This window comes from Triturus cristatus, chromosome 9, assembly GCF_964204655.1.
Source record: "Triturus cristatus chromosome 9, aTriCri1.1, whole genome shotgun sequence".
Lineage (NCBI taxonomy): Eukaryota > Metazoa > Chordata > Amphibia > Caudata > Salamandridae > Triturus > Triturus cristatus.
This window is the reverse complement of record NC_140592.1, coordinates 841,008,825-841,028,440: the sequence shown is the minus strand read 5'-3', so window position 1 is coordinate 841,028,440 and position 19,616 is coordinate 841,008,825. Positions and strand designations below refer to the sequence as shown.

At 42.7% G+C, this 19,616-nt stretch overlaps 1 long non-coding RNA gene across 2 annotated transcripts in view; it reads right to left on the bottom strand.

Moving 5' to 3' along the window:
• Nucleotides 1–3,647: 3,647 nt before the first annotated feature.
• LOC146798923 (uncharacterized) overlaps nucleotides 3,648–19,616 on the bottom strand; it is a 357,197-nt gene continuing 341,228 nt past the window's right edge. For both annotated transcript variants that reach the window (XR_014968806.1, XR_014968805.1), the window contains exon 5: nucleotides 3,648–3,793. This is a non-coding gene — a long non-coding RNA (uncharacterized LOC146798923). The remainder of the gene's footprint in view (nucleotides 3,794–19,616) is intronic.

Below are 19,616 nucleotides of genomic sequence, written 5' to 3'. Positions count from 1 at the left end.
AATAATGTTTGTGTAGTATTTGCTGCTCTAGAAGATTTCCTTATCTTAATCCAGATGTTATCCCATACTGACGTGGAAAAGGAAGTGCATAAGTCGGATTCCCAATTAGTTTCAACTGCAGATTTGTCCCGAGTTTGATTAATGTGTCTCAATTTATTGTAAATTTGAGAGGCTGAGGGGTTCGATTTCAAAAATGAAATCGTAACAGGAGAAGAAAAAATCTGTGTAGAGGAAGCCGGAAGCTTATCATAGGAACTTTGGGCAGCTGAGGACAGTAATTTGTATTTAGAAAGAAATGAGGAGGGAAGAGAGAAGCGTTGTTGCAATATACGGAAAGGAATGCAAGTATCACCTATGAAAAGTTGATGAGTCCATTTAAGACCAAGATTGAACCATTCCTTCCAAAAAAGGGTCCGATTCTTGATCCTAATACGAGTATTATACCAAATCGGTGATTGTAAGAAATGGGTACGATCATCGAAACCATCCAGCATGAGAGGATGAAGAGTTTTACGAATATGTTTAAGAATAGGAAAGGAGAATTTCTGAGGAGTGTTTGATATGGATAAAAAATCATCAAATGAGAGAGGGTAAATGAAAGAGGATTCAATATATACCCACAGAGGCAATGATAATAAATCAGTCGTATTTTGAGATAGTAGGGAAGAAGAATTCTTAAGAAAGAAAGAAGTATGGTATAATGCAAAATCAGGGAAATTAACCCCACCCAAATTTTTAGGCTGTTTAAGTTTGGAAAAGGACATCCTAGACTTTTTATTCTGCCACAAAAATTTTGATAAAATAGTATATAATTGTTTGTAACAGGATTTAGGGATGTTAACAGGCAGATTAGATAAGAAAAATAAGATTATGGGGACCAACATCATTTTTATAGAATCCAATCTACCCCACCAAGATAGAAACAAGGGATGCCATCGTGTTGTGGAACTAATTAAAGTTGATTGGAGGTTCTTAAGATTGAGCGATACAGTTTCCTTAATAGAAGGGGTGAACCATAAACCTAAGTATTTAATTTTGGTAGGATTCCAGTGGAAAGAAGAAGATACAAAATCAGCATGAAAACAATATTTATTTAATGGAAGAATTTCACATTTATCTACGTTAAGTTTGTATCCTGAAACAGAAGAAAAAGAAGAAACTTCCGAAAGAAAAGCCGGTAGAGAGGTTTGAGGATTAGAAAGAAATAAAAGAATATCATCAGCGTACGCCGAGATCTTTAAGTGTTTGTCCCTGTAGGGGAAGCCAGTAATATTTTCGTTCATCCGGATTTTAGATAAAAAGGGTTCTAACGTCAAAATAAATAAAAGGGGGGAAAGAGGACACCCTTGTCTAACACCACGAAGAAGTGGGAAAGAGGAAGAAACAAGGCCATTAGCTAAAATAAACGATCTCGGAAAAGAATAAAGTAAAGAAATATAGGATAAAAATTTAGGGCCAAAACCAAACCAAGTAAGAGTCGAAAAAATAAACTGCCAATTAACTCTATCAAAAGCTTTTTCAGCATCCAAAGCTACAGCTGCTAACGAAGACTTATGGGATTGAGATTTACTAAGGACATTGAAAAAGAGGCGAGTATTGTCTGAGAGATGACGACCTTTAATGAAGCCACATTGTTCTTTGCCAATTAAATGAGGTAAAATATTATCCAAACGAAGTGCAAGAATCTTTGCAAAAATCTTATAATCTAGATTGATTAAAGAGATGGGTCTGTAGTTCTTACATAATGTATGGTCTTTACCCTCTTTTGGAAGAAGGCAAATCAAAGCCTCTTGAAAAGAACCTTCAGATTTTCGGGAAGATATAAAAAACAAGAATAAGTTGAGTAATTTAGGAATAAGTAATTTGGAAAAGTGGATATAAAATTCTATGGTAAAACCATCAGGACCTGGGGCCTTTCCTTTTTTAAGTGACTGAATAGCAGTAAGAATATCCTTGGTCTGGATATCAGATTCTAAAACAGAGAAATCAACATCTAAAGAAGGAGGTGGAGGAATGGAAGCTAGGTATTTGTCAATGTCAGATAAAAGAGGAGTAGATTCAGGGGTGTATAGGGATTTATAGAAATTAGAAAACTCCAAAAGAATGTCTTCGTCTTTATGAAGCACAGCATTAGTAGAGGATACAATAGAATCTATTTTAGTACGTTCCTTTTTGATCTTGAGATAATTAGCAAGAAGGTTGCCAGATTTGTTCTGCGCACTATAGAATTTAGCACTAGACTTGAGTAAATATAAATTTGCTGAATCAGTAGAAATCTTATTGAAGGAGAGTTTAGCATTAATTAATTCTTTCAAGGTAGATTGACTTTTCGATGAGTAGTAAAGATGTTCCAGATTTTTGATTTGGGAAATAAGTGCTTGGGAAGAAAGAAAAGCTGCACGTTTCTTTCGACCAACAAAGGATATAATAAAATCCCTAGAAGCAGCCTTAAAAGAATCCCATACAAGTTGAGGAGATAATTGAGGGGATTCATTTTCTTTAAAGAATAAAGAAGCGAATTCGAGAAAGGCTGGCGGGAACTTAGGATCTAAAAGAAGAGAGTTATTGAATCTCCAGCGTCTATTTCCTTTAGTGGGAGGAAGTAAATCTAAATTCAAGGAAACCGGGGCATGATCAGAGAGTAGGATAGAACCTATGTCCGAATGAGAAATGTGTTGAAGAAGAGGTTTAGAAATAAAAAGATAATCTATTCGGGATTGGGAGGAGTGGGCAGGAGAGTAGTAAGTATACTCTTGTAGTGTGGGGTGACAAAGCCTCCAAGAATCTACAAGAGCTCTTTGGGAAATAGCAGACATAAATTGAGAGTGCATAGAGGACGGGACAAACCTGGAGCCGGAATTCCTGTCAATAAAGGGATCCACAATCATATTGCAATCTCCCCCAAAAATTTAATAATTATCAGTACATTGCATTAAACGGGAGAGAATTTGAGGCCAAAACAATTTATCAGGGGAAGTGGGGGCATAAACATTAAAAATGGTGAAAGGAATCTTGTTAATCAGTAAAGAGACCACAACCCATCTACCCTCTGAATCATTATCTTGACTTATGAGCTGAACATCTAAGCGTTTATGACAGAGAATAGCAACGCCATTGCGTTTTCCAGAACCTGGTGATGCGAAAACATTGCCCACCCAACATCGTCTCAATTTAGTTACCTCAGTGTCGGGAATATGAATTTCTTGTAGAAGAACAATATCACCTTTTAAGTTTGCAATATGAGACAAAACTCGTTGGCGTTTGATAGGAGAACCCAAGCCTTTAACATTCCAAGATATAATGTTTAACGACATAATAGAACTTATTTAAACATATTCAAAATGGGTCGTAAAAGAATGAATTGTGCGTAAAGACAGAAGTGTTCAAAAAACACAACAAAACATGAAAGCAACTTCTTATTGTGGAAAAATAGCAGTGAGAAACAGAGAAGATCAGGAAACAGTGTAGAAAAAAGAGAGTGAGAATAAGAGAAACATTGTAGACATATGAGAAATATAAAAGGACAACCAAAGATAGGGAAGAACAGAGGAATGAGGAGAAAGGAGGGAAAGAGAGAAAGAATAGAAAACAGAGGAGCAAATTAAAGCTAACAATTGATAAAACAGTACAATAACAGAAAAACATACCACAAAAGAACAAGAGTAACGGGGTAGGTGGAGCCATATGGGGAGGGCCACACGTCAGACGGGAGGACGCAGGACGCGAAGTACACAGAGAAACACCATCCAGGCGAAACGTAGAATATTATGTAGAGAGGCACGGAAACCACAACCTGATAGAGAAAAAATAAAATAAAATAACAATTAATGTGATAAGTGATAATGACATCAAAAACTCACGAAAATGACTGAAACACACAAAGTGTACAATAATGGGTAAAAACACAACAAACACTACACGACATATCATGGTTTAGAGATATCCATGGACATTCCTTTACAAGAGTCCAAAAATTGTTGCAGGACAGCTGGGTCTTCATAGTTGGTGGTTCTATTGTTAAGAGTCACTTTAAAAAGGCAGGGATGGAATAAGCCGTAACGTGCATTCAAACTGCGTAGAGCTGGTCTCATATCTAAAAACCTTTTTCGACGATCAGCAGTTATTTTGGCATAATCCTGAGCGAAGAAGAGGTTGGAACCGTTCCAGGAAATTTTTCCCCGCTGTTTGGCTGCTTGTAAGACCTTAAGTAAATCCGTATATTCCAGAAAGTACAAAATTACTCCTCTGGGTTTTGTTGATGGAGATGAGGAACGGGGACTCTGGCCCAAACGATGCGCACGCTGGATATTTAATGGAGGAGACTCCGGAAGGCCAAGAAGAGTCGGAAGAAATGACTGAAAATAAGATATAGCGTTAGAACCCTCCAGACCTTCCGCCAAACCATAAATTCGCAGGTTGTTACGCCTATTACGATTTTCCAATTGTTCAACTTGCTGTTGAAGACGTTCAACATCTTTATGGATAAGAGGAACCTTGTCAGCAAACTCCTGAACTGCATCAACACGCTTCTCCAGACCCTCCACCCGCTGTTCAGTGTGAGACCAGTTATCTTCTAATCTCAGCAAACGGGTGTTGGTTTCCTCCATATAGGGTTTGAGGGCGCGAATCTCCTCAAGGAGAAGTTCCATTGAAAGAGGTGTAGAAGAGCCAGTAGGAGATGGAGGATTCGCTTTCCCTCTCTTCCTAGGGGTGAGGGGAGCCGAAGATGGAATTTTAGACCCCTGCTTGGAGCCCAAACGAGTCGTAGACGAAGAGGCGTTTTTTATGGCCATAGGGTCGCTGAGAGCTTCATCTGCAGTTTCTGGCAATATAGTAAAAGGGTTGAAGTCCTCTAAAGAGGCACCAGCGGACTGTGGCGCCTCTTTACGACTGGTTCGAGTTGCCGCCATAGCGTAGAAATGTGCTAGACGTAGAAATGGTGATGACGGCTTCAAAAGAGTCAGACCCAGAGAGAATTGTAACACACGGCAAGCTGGCAGAGGTGTGGAATCTGGTTAAAGGAGTATTAACCCACAAGACCAGAACCAGATGCGGAGCAAAATAACTTTTTGGTAAATAAGTTACACAGCTGGAGAGATACGATGACCCAAGCACATCCTACCACTGGAAATCAATGAGGTAGTAGAAAAATTCTGGATAGGCAGACATTTCAGGCGATAATATGCAACTTCTGAGGTAAAATATCAGGATATGTGAAAAACGCCTGAAAAATGAAAACAAAATGGCGGCCGTGAGAGCATTTCAGCCGTTTTGAGGAGAAAAAACTGTTAGGAGCTCACCAAACGGCGGAAAAAATATTGCGCTGCATCAGGAGACACTTCCGACGCTGATATATGTCCTTTCCGCGCTCCGAAAAGGAGCAAAACTATCCTGGAGAGGGTGAACTGTGTCACGGTACTGCGGAGCTCCCGAAATCGGCGGCCATCACCGAAGACGCCGAAGCCCCGCCCCCTTCCTGCACTAACTATAACGGGGGAATTTCATTGGTTTTTTATCAGTAAAATTTCCGCTAACTATAACATGTGTGAAACCTATGGTTTTTTCAGTGAATTTGCAAGGTTTTTTAAATGCTAATTCCTAACTATAACGTGTGTGAAACCTATGGTTTTTTCAGTGAATTTGTACGTTTTTTTAAATGCTAAGTTACTTTACGCCATTCGTGGCGTGCGCGCCCACTTAACGCAGTTCGTTCCGTGCGCGCACGGTGCGCGCACAGTGAGCACGCGGTGCGCTTCGCGCACCGCGCGCCCACTTTACGCAGTTAGTGCCGTGCACGCGGTGCGCTACGCGCACCGCGTGCCCACGTTACGCTAGATGGGCCATGTACGCACGATGCGCTTCGCGCACCGTGCGCACATGGAGGACATATTATGCGCTTCCTTGTGATAGGTAATCTGTTGAAATTTTTTGGGGAAATGCTGTGCTCTTATATGCCATGCACAAATGGTGGCCTTCGGCCACCATTTGCACACGGGGTGGAGAGAGTGGGGTTTTTTTTTTTTTAATAATTTTTTACCGTACGCGTACGGTAAGCGTACGGTAAGCGTAATCGGCGAAATTTTCGAAAAATAAAAAATTACCGTTTTTTGCCTTGGGGGATCTTTGAAGACTCAAATAACATGGTTATGTGCATGGGCGCTGTCTAAACAGCCCCTTTATATGTTTTTGGCATTTGTTTATCAGCTCCCCCCTCAGAGTGCGAGAGAGAAAATGGCGGCCGCCGCTTCCTGGTTTCGACCGATTCGAATGTTTACTAAGATCTAAGGGCCAATCAGAATCGCGCTCGCGCACGCCACCATACGCGTACGGTAAGCGCACCGTAAGCGCACCGTAAGCTGGCTCAGATATATATATTGATTTAAAGGCTATTTTCTCAGAATCTACTGAACAGATTTACACCAAACCTACAAAAGGCACTTCCTTGACCTGAGGACTACCTCTCTGCCAAATTTCAAGTAATTCTGTTCAGCCGTTCGGGCTGTAGCTGTGTCTAAAGGTCCTATGGAAAAAGGCATGGGAAAAACGCGTTTTGGGACCCCCCTTTTATCTCAGCCCTCGCTTGACGAATCCCCCCGAGACTTTCAGGGTAGGAGCGGAGCGTAGCGCCCCACCTATTTTGAAAAATTCGCAAGGATTCGTCGACCGGCGCAAAAGTTATTCAAAATAGAATGTTGCGGATTTCCTATGGAAACGTGGTCCTAACTATAACTACCTACTGGCGACCGCCAGTAGGTAATATATATATATATATATATATATATATATATATGTATATATATATATATATATATATAAATTTAAATTTATTGGCAACACAAAATATAATCATCAATATAAGAACTTGTATTATGGGTGGCTTTGTGTATTCATACACATGGATTCTCCACTGTTACATTTTTTTAACAAAATCGAAACTAAATGCATTAAGGCAGCCATGGATAAGAATGATGGTCTTTTATACATAGTAATTGTACCCAACATATTGATTAAGTCTATATATAGACATTTGCTGTATTATGCAGAAATTTGCACATACCTTTGCATAATTTGCACATTAGTTTCGCATTTAGGCGGGAAGTTGCACGGATATTTGCATATTTTGCACATGTCACGTTATGCGTAATTTGCACTGTTGATATCCATGGAGATTCAATGCTATTATATGCACGTACTGCGTAATTTGCACATGTCAGTTGCGTATTTTGCACAATTTTCGCATTTATGCTGTAATTTGCACATGTGGTTGTAAATCTGGCACATGTCAAGGTATGCCTGATTTGCACAGGAAATAACCCTTGAGATTTAATGATATCACCTCATAATTGGCACATATTGCGCAATTTACACATATGTGTTGCGTAATTTGCACAGGGTAAAAAAACTTAGCGTGATTTGCACACAATATGTCGTCAATATCGCTTGGGTACTATATTTGGATGCATACATTATGTAACTGTGTGCAAACACTATGGATTCAAATAAAGACCTAATATATGTAAGGTTACACAGAAGAAAGCCCCATATTACAAGTGTTTCGTCACTGTCTATTATCACGTGGTGTAGCAATGAAAAAAATATTGTATAAAACAATAATGACGTACCGCTGTCGCACTATGTGATCAAGGGCACTCGATGCCCGAAACGCGTCATGTGAGGAGTGAGAGAAAGGAGAAATAAATTTACCTGTCATTTCAAGCTTCCTTGTGGGTCATTGATTTCCATGTTCACCGAAAGGAAGTGCTGGAAGTGGTTGCTGATATATATATATATATATATACATATATATATATATATACACATTACCTACTGGCGGTCGCCAGTAGGTAGTTATAGTTAGGACCTATTTTCCATAGGAAATCCGCAACATTCTATTTGGAATAACGTTGGCGCCGATTGACGAATCTTCGCGAAAGTTTCCAAACATTTGGCCAGCTCCGGTCCGCTCCTATCCTGAAAATTCGTCAAGCGGGGGCCGGGATAAAAGGGGGGTCCCAAAACGCGTTTTCCCCATGCATTTTCCGATAGGACCTGTTGACGCAGCTACAGCCCGAACTGCTGAACGGAATTACACCAAATTTGGCAAAAAGGTAGTCCTCAGTTCAGACTCGTGCCTTTTGCTTAAATGTTGTAAATCCGTTCAGTAGTTCCTGAGAAAATTAGGGTAAAAATGTTAGTGATATCTGGGTGGAGCCTAACCACAAATCTCATCTTGAGATCTGATTGGCTGTCAGTACTTCATCCAAGAAGTGTTGGCAGCCATCTTGGGACCAATATACATGATATCACCTCATTAAAAAGCATTGCAGTTAATAGAAGGTTTTAAGACTTTGGTTACATTAGAAATCATTTGTTGATGGTACCATACTCATTTTAGGAATTGTGGTGTGTTCTAAGGTGCTTTTACCATGTGAAAAAGCCTTCTGCTGTGATATCATGAATCATGTTTGAGAGAAAACTATTTTTTCATGCTTTTCCCACAGAGGTTTGGAAGGTGATCTATAGGCAAAACTGAGAGCATATTTTCTGTAAATTCACATTATCTTTCTCAGTCATGTGAGAAAGAAGTCTGACATTCTCAGTAAAACATGTACATCCAACAAGGGCAGAGACTGCCAGTTGGTTCCTTTGTGTTCTACTGCAGCTTCCCAGAGTGTTCTAAAGAACAACTAGAGCGCTAAAATTCCTACTTATGACAAACGTATTGCACACCTGAAGCCATCTTGATTGGAATAAAGTGGTAACCCTTAAAACATTTAATTTAAAGAGAAACAAAATGAGGGGGTTCATTTTGCCATAGAAAGTATGATTAGTGCTGCAGAAAGAAAAATTAGGGCACATTTTGAGTGACTTCTCAAATACTCTTCTATTCCATTAAAAAATTCTGACATGCAGACTGAAACATGCACTTTCAATACCAGCAGCACACTTCCCTGGTGAGCAATAGCTTTACTACAGTGATCTAATAAGCAACTAGAGTGCTAACATTCTGAATTTATGGCAAATGCGTGACACATCTGAATGCCTTCTTGATGGAATCAAAGTAAAAAACTGAAAGTATTTCCTACTGAGGAGACTGTAGTAAATGAGGAAATTAGGAAACTTCATAACAAGTAAGGCTCCCAAAATGGCCACCAGAGACAAAAGAGCCCAAATGTAGCCCAAGTATATCCCAATGACAGAATGTCCCTGAGTGCTCTAACGAACAACTAGAGCGCTAACTGTCTTACTTATGACAAAAGTATGGCACACCTGAAGCCATCTTGATTGGAATAAAGTGGTAACACTTAAAACATTTATTTACAAAGGAACAAAATGAGGGGGTTCATTTTGCCATAGAAATTATGATTAGTGCTGCAGAAAGAAAAATTAGGGCACGTTTTGACTTCTTAAATCCTCTTCTATTTCATAAAAAAATTCTGACATGCAGACTGAAACATGCACTTTGAATACCAGCAGCAGACTTCCCTGGTGAGCAGTAGCTTTACTACATGATCTAATGAGCAACTAGAGTGCTAACATTCAGAATTTATGGCAAATGTGTGACACATCTGAATGCCTTCTTGATGGAACCAAAGTAAAAAACTGAAAGTATTTCCTACTGAGGCGACTGCAGTAAAGGAGGAAATGAGTAAACTTCATAACAAATAAATCTCCCAAGATGGCCACCAGAGACAAAAGAGCCCAAATGTAGCCTAAATATCACTCAGATGTAGCCCAAGTATAGCCCAATGACAGAATGTCCCAGAGTGTTCTAACGAACAACTAGAGCGCTAACAGTCTTACTTATGACAAAAGTATGGCACACCTGAAGCCATCTTGATTGGAATAAACTGGTAACACTTAAAACATTTAATTTAAAAAGGAACACAATGAGGGGGTTTATTTTGCCATAGAAATTATGATTAGTGCTGAAGAAAGAAAAATTAGGGCACATTTTGAGTGACTTCTCAAATCCTCTTCTATTTCATAAAAAAATTCTGATATGCAGACTGAAACATGCACTTTTAATACCAGCAGCAGACTTCCGTGGTGAGCAGTAGCTTTACTACAGTGATCTAATGAGCAACTAGAGTGCTAACATTCAGAATTTATGGCAAATGTGTGACACATCTGAATGCCTTCTTGATGGAATCAAAGTAAAAAACTGAAAGCATTTCCTACTGAGGAGACTGCAGTAAATGAGGAAAGTAGGAACCTTCATAACAAATAAATCTCCCAAGATGGCCACCAGAGACAAAAGAGCCCAAATGCAGCACAAATATCACCCAGATGTAGCCCAATGACAGAAGTGTGCAAAACACTTATTTTTTGTGTATTTGCAGTTTATATAGTGCAGACTTGTCAGGTATTGGAGTGCTTTACATGAGCATTGGTTACATCACACAAGATCAAATTCATTTTGGTTGTAGACATGGGGAGATTAAGTGATTTGACCAGAATCACAGAATGTTGAGCTGAAGCAGAAACTCCAACCTGGTTCCCCAGTTGCAAAGTCTGCAGCTCTGGAAGTAACACCACATCCTCTCCCCTAAGTGCAACATTTAATCAAGTGGTCAACTGGATAAAAAAACATAAAGATTACAAATAATTTAAAAGTTCTTTGTCGCTATTTGAAAACTCAGAAAATATGTCCTAATTTTAGTTTTTTAGAGCACTAACCATAATTTTGATGCAAATAAGACCCTCTCATATATGTAATTTCTGAAGGAAATGCTCTAGGTATTACAGTTTTGATTACATCAAGATGACGTCAGGCGTTCCACGCGTTTGTAATAAATATAGAATGTTAGCAATCTAGTTGTTCATTGGGATACTGTTGAGAGGCAGAGGCCAGGGGCATGAACTCTGAAAATTGAAGGCAGGTAGGAGAGTGCAGAGGCAACAATTTGACCACACTGGGCAGGCAGGAAGGGCAGTGGCAGCACAACAGACTATGGAGGGCAGTGGAAAGGGGAGCAGGGGCAACAAACCAACAACACAGGACTGGCAAGAGAGGCTGTGGCAATATAATAGACCATTGTGGGCAGAAGGAAGAGGCAGTGGTAGTACAACCATACATGCCAACAGACCCGTTTCAGCCAGGAAACGTCCAATGTTTTTAAGCTCAAATGGGTTTTATTTGATCTGTCTCCTGTCTACAATCTCCTCTTTTTCAATGTAACTCAAAGGGGAAAATCAATGCCCCAGTTTTTTTTCAAAATCTCCCCCTTACCAAGTTCAAAATGTTCACAAGTATGGTACATTGGATCATGGTAGGCAGGAGGAATTGGGGTAGGGACTTGGACTCGGATAACAGAAGACAGGAGGGACATGGAGAGGTGCACCAAACTGACCCTACAGGGCAGGCATCAGGGTTTGCAGCAGCACAATACACCACACAGGGCATGCGGGACGGGAGTGCAGCACAACAATCCATAGAAAGCAATAGGGAGGGGACAGGACCAACAGGACAACAGAGAACAGAGGGGAAAGAGGCAATGGTAGCTAGCTGACCATAATGGACAGACAGGAGAGAAAGCTGCAGCATAACAGACCATAAAGGGCAGGAGGGACAGATCAGGGGCATTACAATGGAACAGACAAGCCAGGTGGGAGGGAATAGGGGTCTGCACATGGAAACAGAGGGCTGGGGGCAAAGGGGCAGGGCAGGAGCAGCAAGATGACCATGGAGGTCAGGCAGGATGGGCACTAGAAACAATACAAACCATGGAGAGCAACAGTGAGACTATGATGGCATACACACAGACCATGGAGGGAAGGTGGGAGGGGGTCAGGGGCAGCTAGCTGACCACACAGGGAAGGTGGGAGGGGCCATGGCAGCACAGAAGACCATGCATGGCAAGCGGGAGGGTTAGTGGCAGCACAATGGCTATGATGGGCAAGCAGGGTCATGCACAAAGGACCATGGAGGATAGAAGGGAGGGTCAGGACCTGGACACAGACAAGAGAGTTCAGGGGAAGGGGCCTCACAACAGACCGCGTGAGGCAGGCAGGAGGAGTAGTTGCAGCACAACAGACCAGGGAGGGCAGAAGGGTGTGGCAGTAAAATGGACCATGGAGGACAGGAGGAAGGGCTGGGGGCATGGCATGTGGACAGGCAGGGTGGAGGTGGCAGGGACAGGTTACAGTCATCTGACAATGCTATGCAGGTGGGAGGGGAGTGGCAGCTCAACAAAACACTCAGAGTAGATAAGAGTGGCAGGTCCATGGAACATGGTGGGCAAAAAGGATGGAGCAGGGGCATGCACAAAGACATCGAAGGGCAGGGGGAAGGAGAATAGGGGCAGCAAGCTAAGCACAGAGGCTAAGCAGGAGGTCAATGATGGGCCATGGAATTGGGCAATGGAGGGCAGGAGGAGTGGACTGGTACATCATGCTAAATGGAGGGCAGTGGCAGCACATCAGACCATACATGGCAGGAGGGAGGAGGTTAGTCCATGGATTCAGACAACAGAGGATAGGGAGGAGGTGGATGGGGCAGCAAGTTAACTGTTCAGAGAAGGTGGGTATTAGGAACTTTATTGTTGTTTTGTCTGTGCGAACTACTTAAAATATGAACAAGTATGCAGCATAATCTCACTTTTATTCAGAAAGAAGAGGACGTTTGTGACTGTGACTCCGGGCTCACTTGGCAGAAACACCCCCTGACCCTCCACCCCCCATCGCAAAATGTAATGCCCGTGAAAAGGGTTGTTGGACGCAGTGTTATATAGAACATAGTCCTGAGAGCACGATGAAAATGAAAACTAGATATAGTATATGGTATTTGATTTGAGCTTGTATTTATAGAGCGCACTATCACTCCGCGAGGAGTATCTTGGCGCTAGCGTCATACGGCAGTGAAGACACAGAATATAAACTTACTGAGAGTGATTAGATCAGAGCAAAACAACAGTCGTCCGAAATACCATAGATCCAAGTTTTGAGGTCTTTCCTGAATGAAAGTTCAGTATTACAGAGTTTGATCTGGGTTGGCAACTTATTCCATGCTCTGGCACCCAAAAAGGCTAGTGTTCTTGCGCCTTTTAGTTTATATCTGTAGTTGGGTAGTTTTAGAAGGTTTGCCGAAGAGGATCTGAGTGGCCTAGTAGTAGTGTAGGGGGTGACACGTGCCGACAAAAATTTGGGACCAACCTTCATCTTTGCCCTAAACGTGATAAGAAGAATCTTAAAAAGAATTCTTTTGTGGACCGGGAGCCAATGGAGATTATTCAAGGCGGCAGATGCTGAGGAATTTCTGGGAAGTTTAAGAACCAGGTGGGCAGCAGCATGTTGTACCACCTGAAACTTCTTTAAGACTGATCTATTGGCTCCAGCCAATAGCCCGTTACAGTAGTCCATACGAGAAAGTATCAGGGCCACTGCTACGGACTTTCTAGCAGACAAAGGAAGAAACCTGAAGTATTTTTTTAGAGTTTTGATTAAGCCGAAGCAGATTACTGCGACTGCTTTGGTGTGGGGGAGAAAGGAAAGGGAGTTATCAAATTGGACTCCTAGGTTCTTGGCTACCTTGACCACCTCAGGGGGTGGTGTAGCCCCATCGGGCCACCACTTAGACGGATGGAAAGAAGTGCCGATCCCTATAGGGAGAATCTCTGTTTTATCAGTATTGCACTTCAAATGATTAGTCGACATCCATTGGAGGACCGCAGTTAAACAAGCTTTAAAATTCATTTCGGCTTGCGTGGAGTCGTTATCCAAAGAGATAATCATTTGAGTGTCGTCTGCATATGATAGAACCTCAATCCCAAAGGAACTGATCAGGGTGATAAGGGGAGCCATATAGACATTGAAAAGCAGTGGGCTTAGGGAAGATCCTTGGGGGACTCCTGCTAAAATGTGACGTTCAGAGGAGTGGAAAGGACCAAGGGTGATTGCCTGTCTCCGTGATGTCAGGAAGGATTTAATCCATCTCAGCACCATACCCGAGATGCCGCTGCATTCGAGACGCCTCAAAAGAATGTCATGAGAGATCGTGTCGAATGCAGCTGACAAATCTAGCAGAATGAATACCCCCTTCCTACCTCTGTCTGCGATCATTTTCAGGGCATCAGAAACTTCAATAAGGGCTGATTCCGTAGAATGTTTAGGCCGGAATCCAGCTTGGCATGGGTGGAGAATCTGTTGGTCTTCCAGAAATTTTGTAAGCTCCTTTAAGACAAAAGTTTCCGTGATTTTACCCAAGGTTGGAAGAAGTGAGATAGGGCGGAGATTGGAGAGCACAGCTAAATCAATATGTTGTTTTTTTTTAGCGGTTTAACCAGTGCCAACTTCCAGTCTGCTGGGACGATGCCCGAGCTAAGAGATGAATTGACAATCTGATTGATCAAAGGGTTTGCTACCTCTGACAATTTGTGGAGGACAGGCATCCAACGGAGACCCAGATTTGCATTTTTTCATAGCCATGAGGGTCATGTCTAGCGATACAGGTGAAAATGCAGCAATGGAGGTCGAGCTACTCGTCGGAGGGGAATCAAGGGTGCAATTACTGGCAGGAAAATTTTTCTGAATTGTGAGGATTTTTTCCTCGAAAAACAGGGAGATCTGATCGCATAATGACTGGGAGGCAGGCAACTCTCTTTGCTCCGCCATCGGTGCTGTAAAAGATTTCACAATTTGAAAAATCAACTTCTGATTGTCTTGGGCTGAGTTGATTTTGTTTGTATAGAATTCCTTTTTTGCCAGTTGAACCTGGGAAAAATATGCTTTCCTACCTTCCCTAAAACATTTTTTTTGTTTATCTATATATCCCTTTCTCCACTGCCGCTCCAATTGCCTGCAGTGCAATAGTGCTTGAGCCAGTTTGGGCGTAAACCAGGGAGTATTTAAATTTTTTGGTTTTAACGGCTTGCTCCTTATATCCAGGGGCATGATGGCCTTGCCGATGTTAGTGAGCCAGGACTGAAAAAGGTGTGAATCAGTCTCTGTATTGCCTGTTAAAACTGGGGCAAATTTTTTGGCCACCGTCAATAAATTAGGAGTTTAGACCATCTGTGTCCATGAGGGGCCTTGCTGTGACTCATTAAAGATTTTCACAATCTGTGTCATTGGAGGCATAGTAATTCTAAGGGGGATGAAAGAATGATCAGACCAGATTAGGGGGACAGGGGCATCAGCAGCAAGCCAAGGTAAATTTGAACAGACTCCGTCGAGGGTATGGCCTGCCAGATGGGTGGGGCCATGCACTATTTGCTGTAGTGAAAACAGGTCTAAAATTTGAGAGAAGTTATCTGTTCCAGAATCAGTGTTATCCTCTAAGTGAAGATTATAATCACCTAAAAGCGTAAAATTAGCATATTTGAGCATGAGGTAACTTAGAGAGTCATTAAGTGAATTAATGAATTTAGCACTTTGACCAGGAGGCCGATAAATAAGAGCACCAGAGAAACATAAAGTGGCATTCAAAGAAAGGCAGAAACCCAATCTTTCCACCTCCAGTAACATATCCAGTTCAAAGAAAGTACAGACCAATGAGTCACGTAATATGATAGCCAGTCTTCCACCTCTACCCACTGGCCGGTCATTCCTATGTATAAGATAGCCTGATGGAACAGCGTCCGCAACATCTGGGCTACTCCAATCCTTGAGCCAAGTCTCTGTTACAAAAATGAAATCTAGTTGGGAGTCTAAAATAAGATCTCTGATATCTTGGCTATGTTTGGCCATGAACCGTGCATTAACAAGGCATCCGATAAGTAGACCCCAGTATATGGTATAAACTATGCACCAAAAAGTGTGATATAAGATAAACCGGGGTGTGAAATATAATATGCAATACATTGTGCGCAATGACAGATTCATTCGAGAGCGCGAGATAGCACAGGCACTAGTGCGTGCTATGCGATCTGCACCTTGGAGTGTAATATGCACAGGGCAGTGTCGTGTAACCTAACTGGTCTCTAAAGTTGTAATATCAAATATGTGCTGGGGAGTGTAATGTTGTATATGCACTGTGACAAAGATATGGATCCCAGATTGTAATATGTATGGCATAGCGCTGTGCGTTATAACATAGGCATCGAGGAAGGCACGTTAGATGGGGTAATATAACCCGTGCAAAGGCAAGTGTGGCATGACATATTCACGGGGTGGTGTTACAGTGCACATGGGCTAGAGAGTGTCATAGCATACGCACTAGCTGGTGGAATACAACACAGAGGTGTGTGGCACTCGGCGGGCACTGGTGGGTGTAACACAGCATTGGCCTCAGCCAGGAGCACGCTGTGACTCTCAAGTGAGGTTCGTCTCTCCTTTCCAGAGAGTAAAATAAAAAGTATTACACATCCGGCGGTGGATGTGTGTTTTATTAACCGTGAGGGGGGTTTCTTGCATAGTTTGGTCGAATTTTTGTCGAATCCCCTTTGAATGGCTTGGTGTGCGTGTGTATTAAATGTGCCCGTCAATAGCTACCCATGTTTGTATAAATAAACAACAAGGGTGTCTACTTGGAGAGTACCCACCGGCGGGGGCGCCAGGATTAGGCACGGTAGGGCGTCAGACACGTCAGAGCTTCACTAGCGGTGTAAATACATTCCACGTGGATTCATTGTATGCATAGTCGCCTTTTAATGAATATCACGCAAATCGTCATGGTGATAGGTACATACGGTTTGTCCAGCATGTCCTAGGTGTTTCTATAAACATATATTTTTTTTTTAAATAATAAAAAACAAAGGCCGGCCCCGGGGGATGGGGTCCCCGGGGCCATAAGTGGCCTGAGGAGGGGGGCAACGCAGCCCCCCTCCTAAAGAATAAAAAAAAAAAAGGCCATGACCCGGGAGTTGGGGTCCCCGGGGCCGATTAAGGCCTTGGGAGGGAAGCCACGCGGCTCCCTTCCAAATTAATTTTTTTCAACAAAGAAAATTAGGGTGCAGGCCTAATCAGACAACATCGTGATGGTAATTTCCGCGCTAACAGCAAGTCATTATTCCGCCTTACCTACCTGGATTCATGTTGCATCCTGGGATCTGTAGTGCACATGCACCCAGTGCACTACAAATGGTGAGAAAGGACATCGCTCCTGGGGGCGGGGCGGATTTAACCAATCATCTAGGGGCTAACATTCAAATACACGATGTTACCTGCAAATTCCCCATAAGACTCTTGGCGCTGAAGAAGGCATATATGATGCCGAAATGCATTTGCCGTTTTGTGACTGAATAAAGTGGCCTCCCTGCTTACCCCTGCTGTGGCCTCTGCTCTTTCCTTGGAGGAGTTTTTCATGATGTTTAGCGCGCATGCCAGAGGCGCGCTTCAGAGGCACCCGCATCCTAAAGCTGGCCTTGGCTTCGCTGGCATCTGCTGTGGCGGACTTTGTTTGTTTCCAGGGTACTGGATGCCAAGGCACACCCCCGGGTCCAGGAGGAGATGGGGCGGTGACAGAGTTATTTAACTCTGCGCTGGGCGCGATTGGATCTCCGGTCCTGCCCCCGCCGAGTGGAAACCTGTTCCTGGAGGTTGATGCGGTCTGGGGACCCAGGGGGACATTGTCGTTCATACAACATGCAGGGGATTTGGTCAGACAACATTGTGATGGTAATTTCGGCACTAACAGCAAGTCATTATTCCGCCTTACCTACCTGGATTCATGTTGCATCCTGGGATCTGTAGTGCACATGCACCCAGTGCACTACAATTGGTGAGAAAGGACATCACTCCTGGGGGCGGGGCGGATTTAACCAATCATCTAGGGGCTAACATTCAAATACACAATGTTACCTGCAAATTCCCCATAAGACTCTTGGCGCTGAAGAAGGCATATATGATGCCGAAATGCATTCGCCGTTTTGTGACTAAATAAAGTGGCCTCCCTGCTTACCCCTGCTGTGGCCTCTGCTCTTTCCTTGGAGGAGTTTTTCATGATATATATATATATATATATATATAGCAATAATTACGATCTTTAGGCATATCAACCTGTATATTTGCATAAATATTAAAAGTAATGGATTATCATAAAAGAGAAAAGTACCTGAATCTGACCTTAATGAAAGAGATGGCGTAGAATAACCTGTCCAACCGCTGCATCTTCTTGATGCGAAGATTGAAGACAGTAATGCTTCGTGAACGTGTGGACATTTTTCCATGTCGCAGCACGACAGATATTTTCCAGAGTCACTCCAGAGAACACAGCTGTAGAAGTTGAAATAGTTCTTGTCGAATGAGCCTTGACTTTCCTCTGCAAAGGCTTATTAGCCTTGACATGGCAGAAATGAATAGCAGATGCCAGACATCTGGCTATAGTTGCCTTTGTTACTGCATTCCCAAGAGTTGCTTGACCATAGGCGACGAACAGTTGGTTAAACTGTCTGATGTCTTTAGTTTTCTGTAGTTAGAATTTTAAACAAAGCTTAATATCCAGGGAGTGTAATGCTCTTTCAGCTGGAGTGGATGGATCCGGAAAGAATGTTTTTAATCTTACTGGTTCATTCAAGTGAAATTGTGTCGGTACCTTAGGGATGAACTTGGGATTTGTTCGAAGGATTACGTAATCACTAGTAAACTGCAAAAAGGGCTCTTTGATAGTGAAAGCTTGGATCTCACTAACCCTTCTTGCAGAGGTAAGAGCCAATAAAAGGGTGACCTTCCAAGGAATTTGAGATCCGCTTTATGGATCGGTTCAAATGGATGCTTCATTAATTGCGCTAACACTGTGTTGAGTTCCCACTCTGGAGGGGGTGCTCGCACTGGAGGGAAAGCTCGGAAAAGTCCTTTCATGAATTGTTTGACAAGTGAAGACGAGCAAAGAGAGGGACGTTTTGAGCACTTCCTGAATCTGGAAAGAGCAGCAAGATGTACTTTGACCGATGAAAAAGTATGCCCAGACTTGGCAAGAGAAAGCAGATACGGGAGTATTTGCTCTGCAGGAGCTTGAATTGGATGAATATTATTCGCTTCACACCAGTAACAAAATCGCTTCCATTTGAGGCGATAAGTCTTGACTGTGCTCCGGGCATGGGATTTGGCCAAAATCTTACGACAGTCCTGTGAAATGTTGAGGTCCTTGAACTCTAAGAAATCAGGAGCCATGCGTGCAAGTGCGGGGACTGTGGGTCCGGATGAAGTACCTGCCCTCTGTCCCTCCATAACATTGTAGGTGTTGAAAGAAGATGAATGGGCCTATCTTGGGACAATAGGAGAAGTTACTGGAACCAATATTGCCTTGGCCAACGGGGTGCAATCAGTATTAAACGGCAACCCTCCAGCTTCATCTTGCGGAGCACTTTCGGAATCAATGGTATTGGGGGAAAATCGTAAGCACAAATCCCTGACCATCGCATGGACAGGGCATTCCCTCTTGATCCCCGTTGTGGGAGCCTGCTGGCATAGTAACAGCATTTCTTGTTCTCCCTCGTTGCGAATAGGTCCAGCGCAGGTCTGCCCCAAGCCTGGTACACTGTATTCACTTGCTTCTGCTCTAGCTCCCACTCGTGACAGTCCGATAGAGACCTGCTCAGCGTGTCCGCCAGGGCACTGTGGAGACCCCTAACATGTTCGGCTCTCAGTGTTATCTTGTGGAATGTGACCCACTCACACAATTCCTGAGCCTCCTTTCAGAGCATAGCTGATTTTGTTCCTCCCTGCTTGTTGATGTA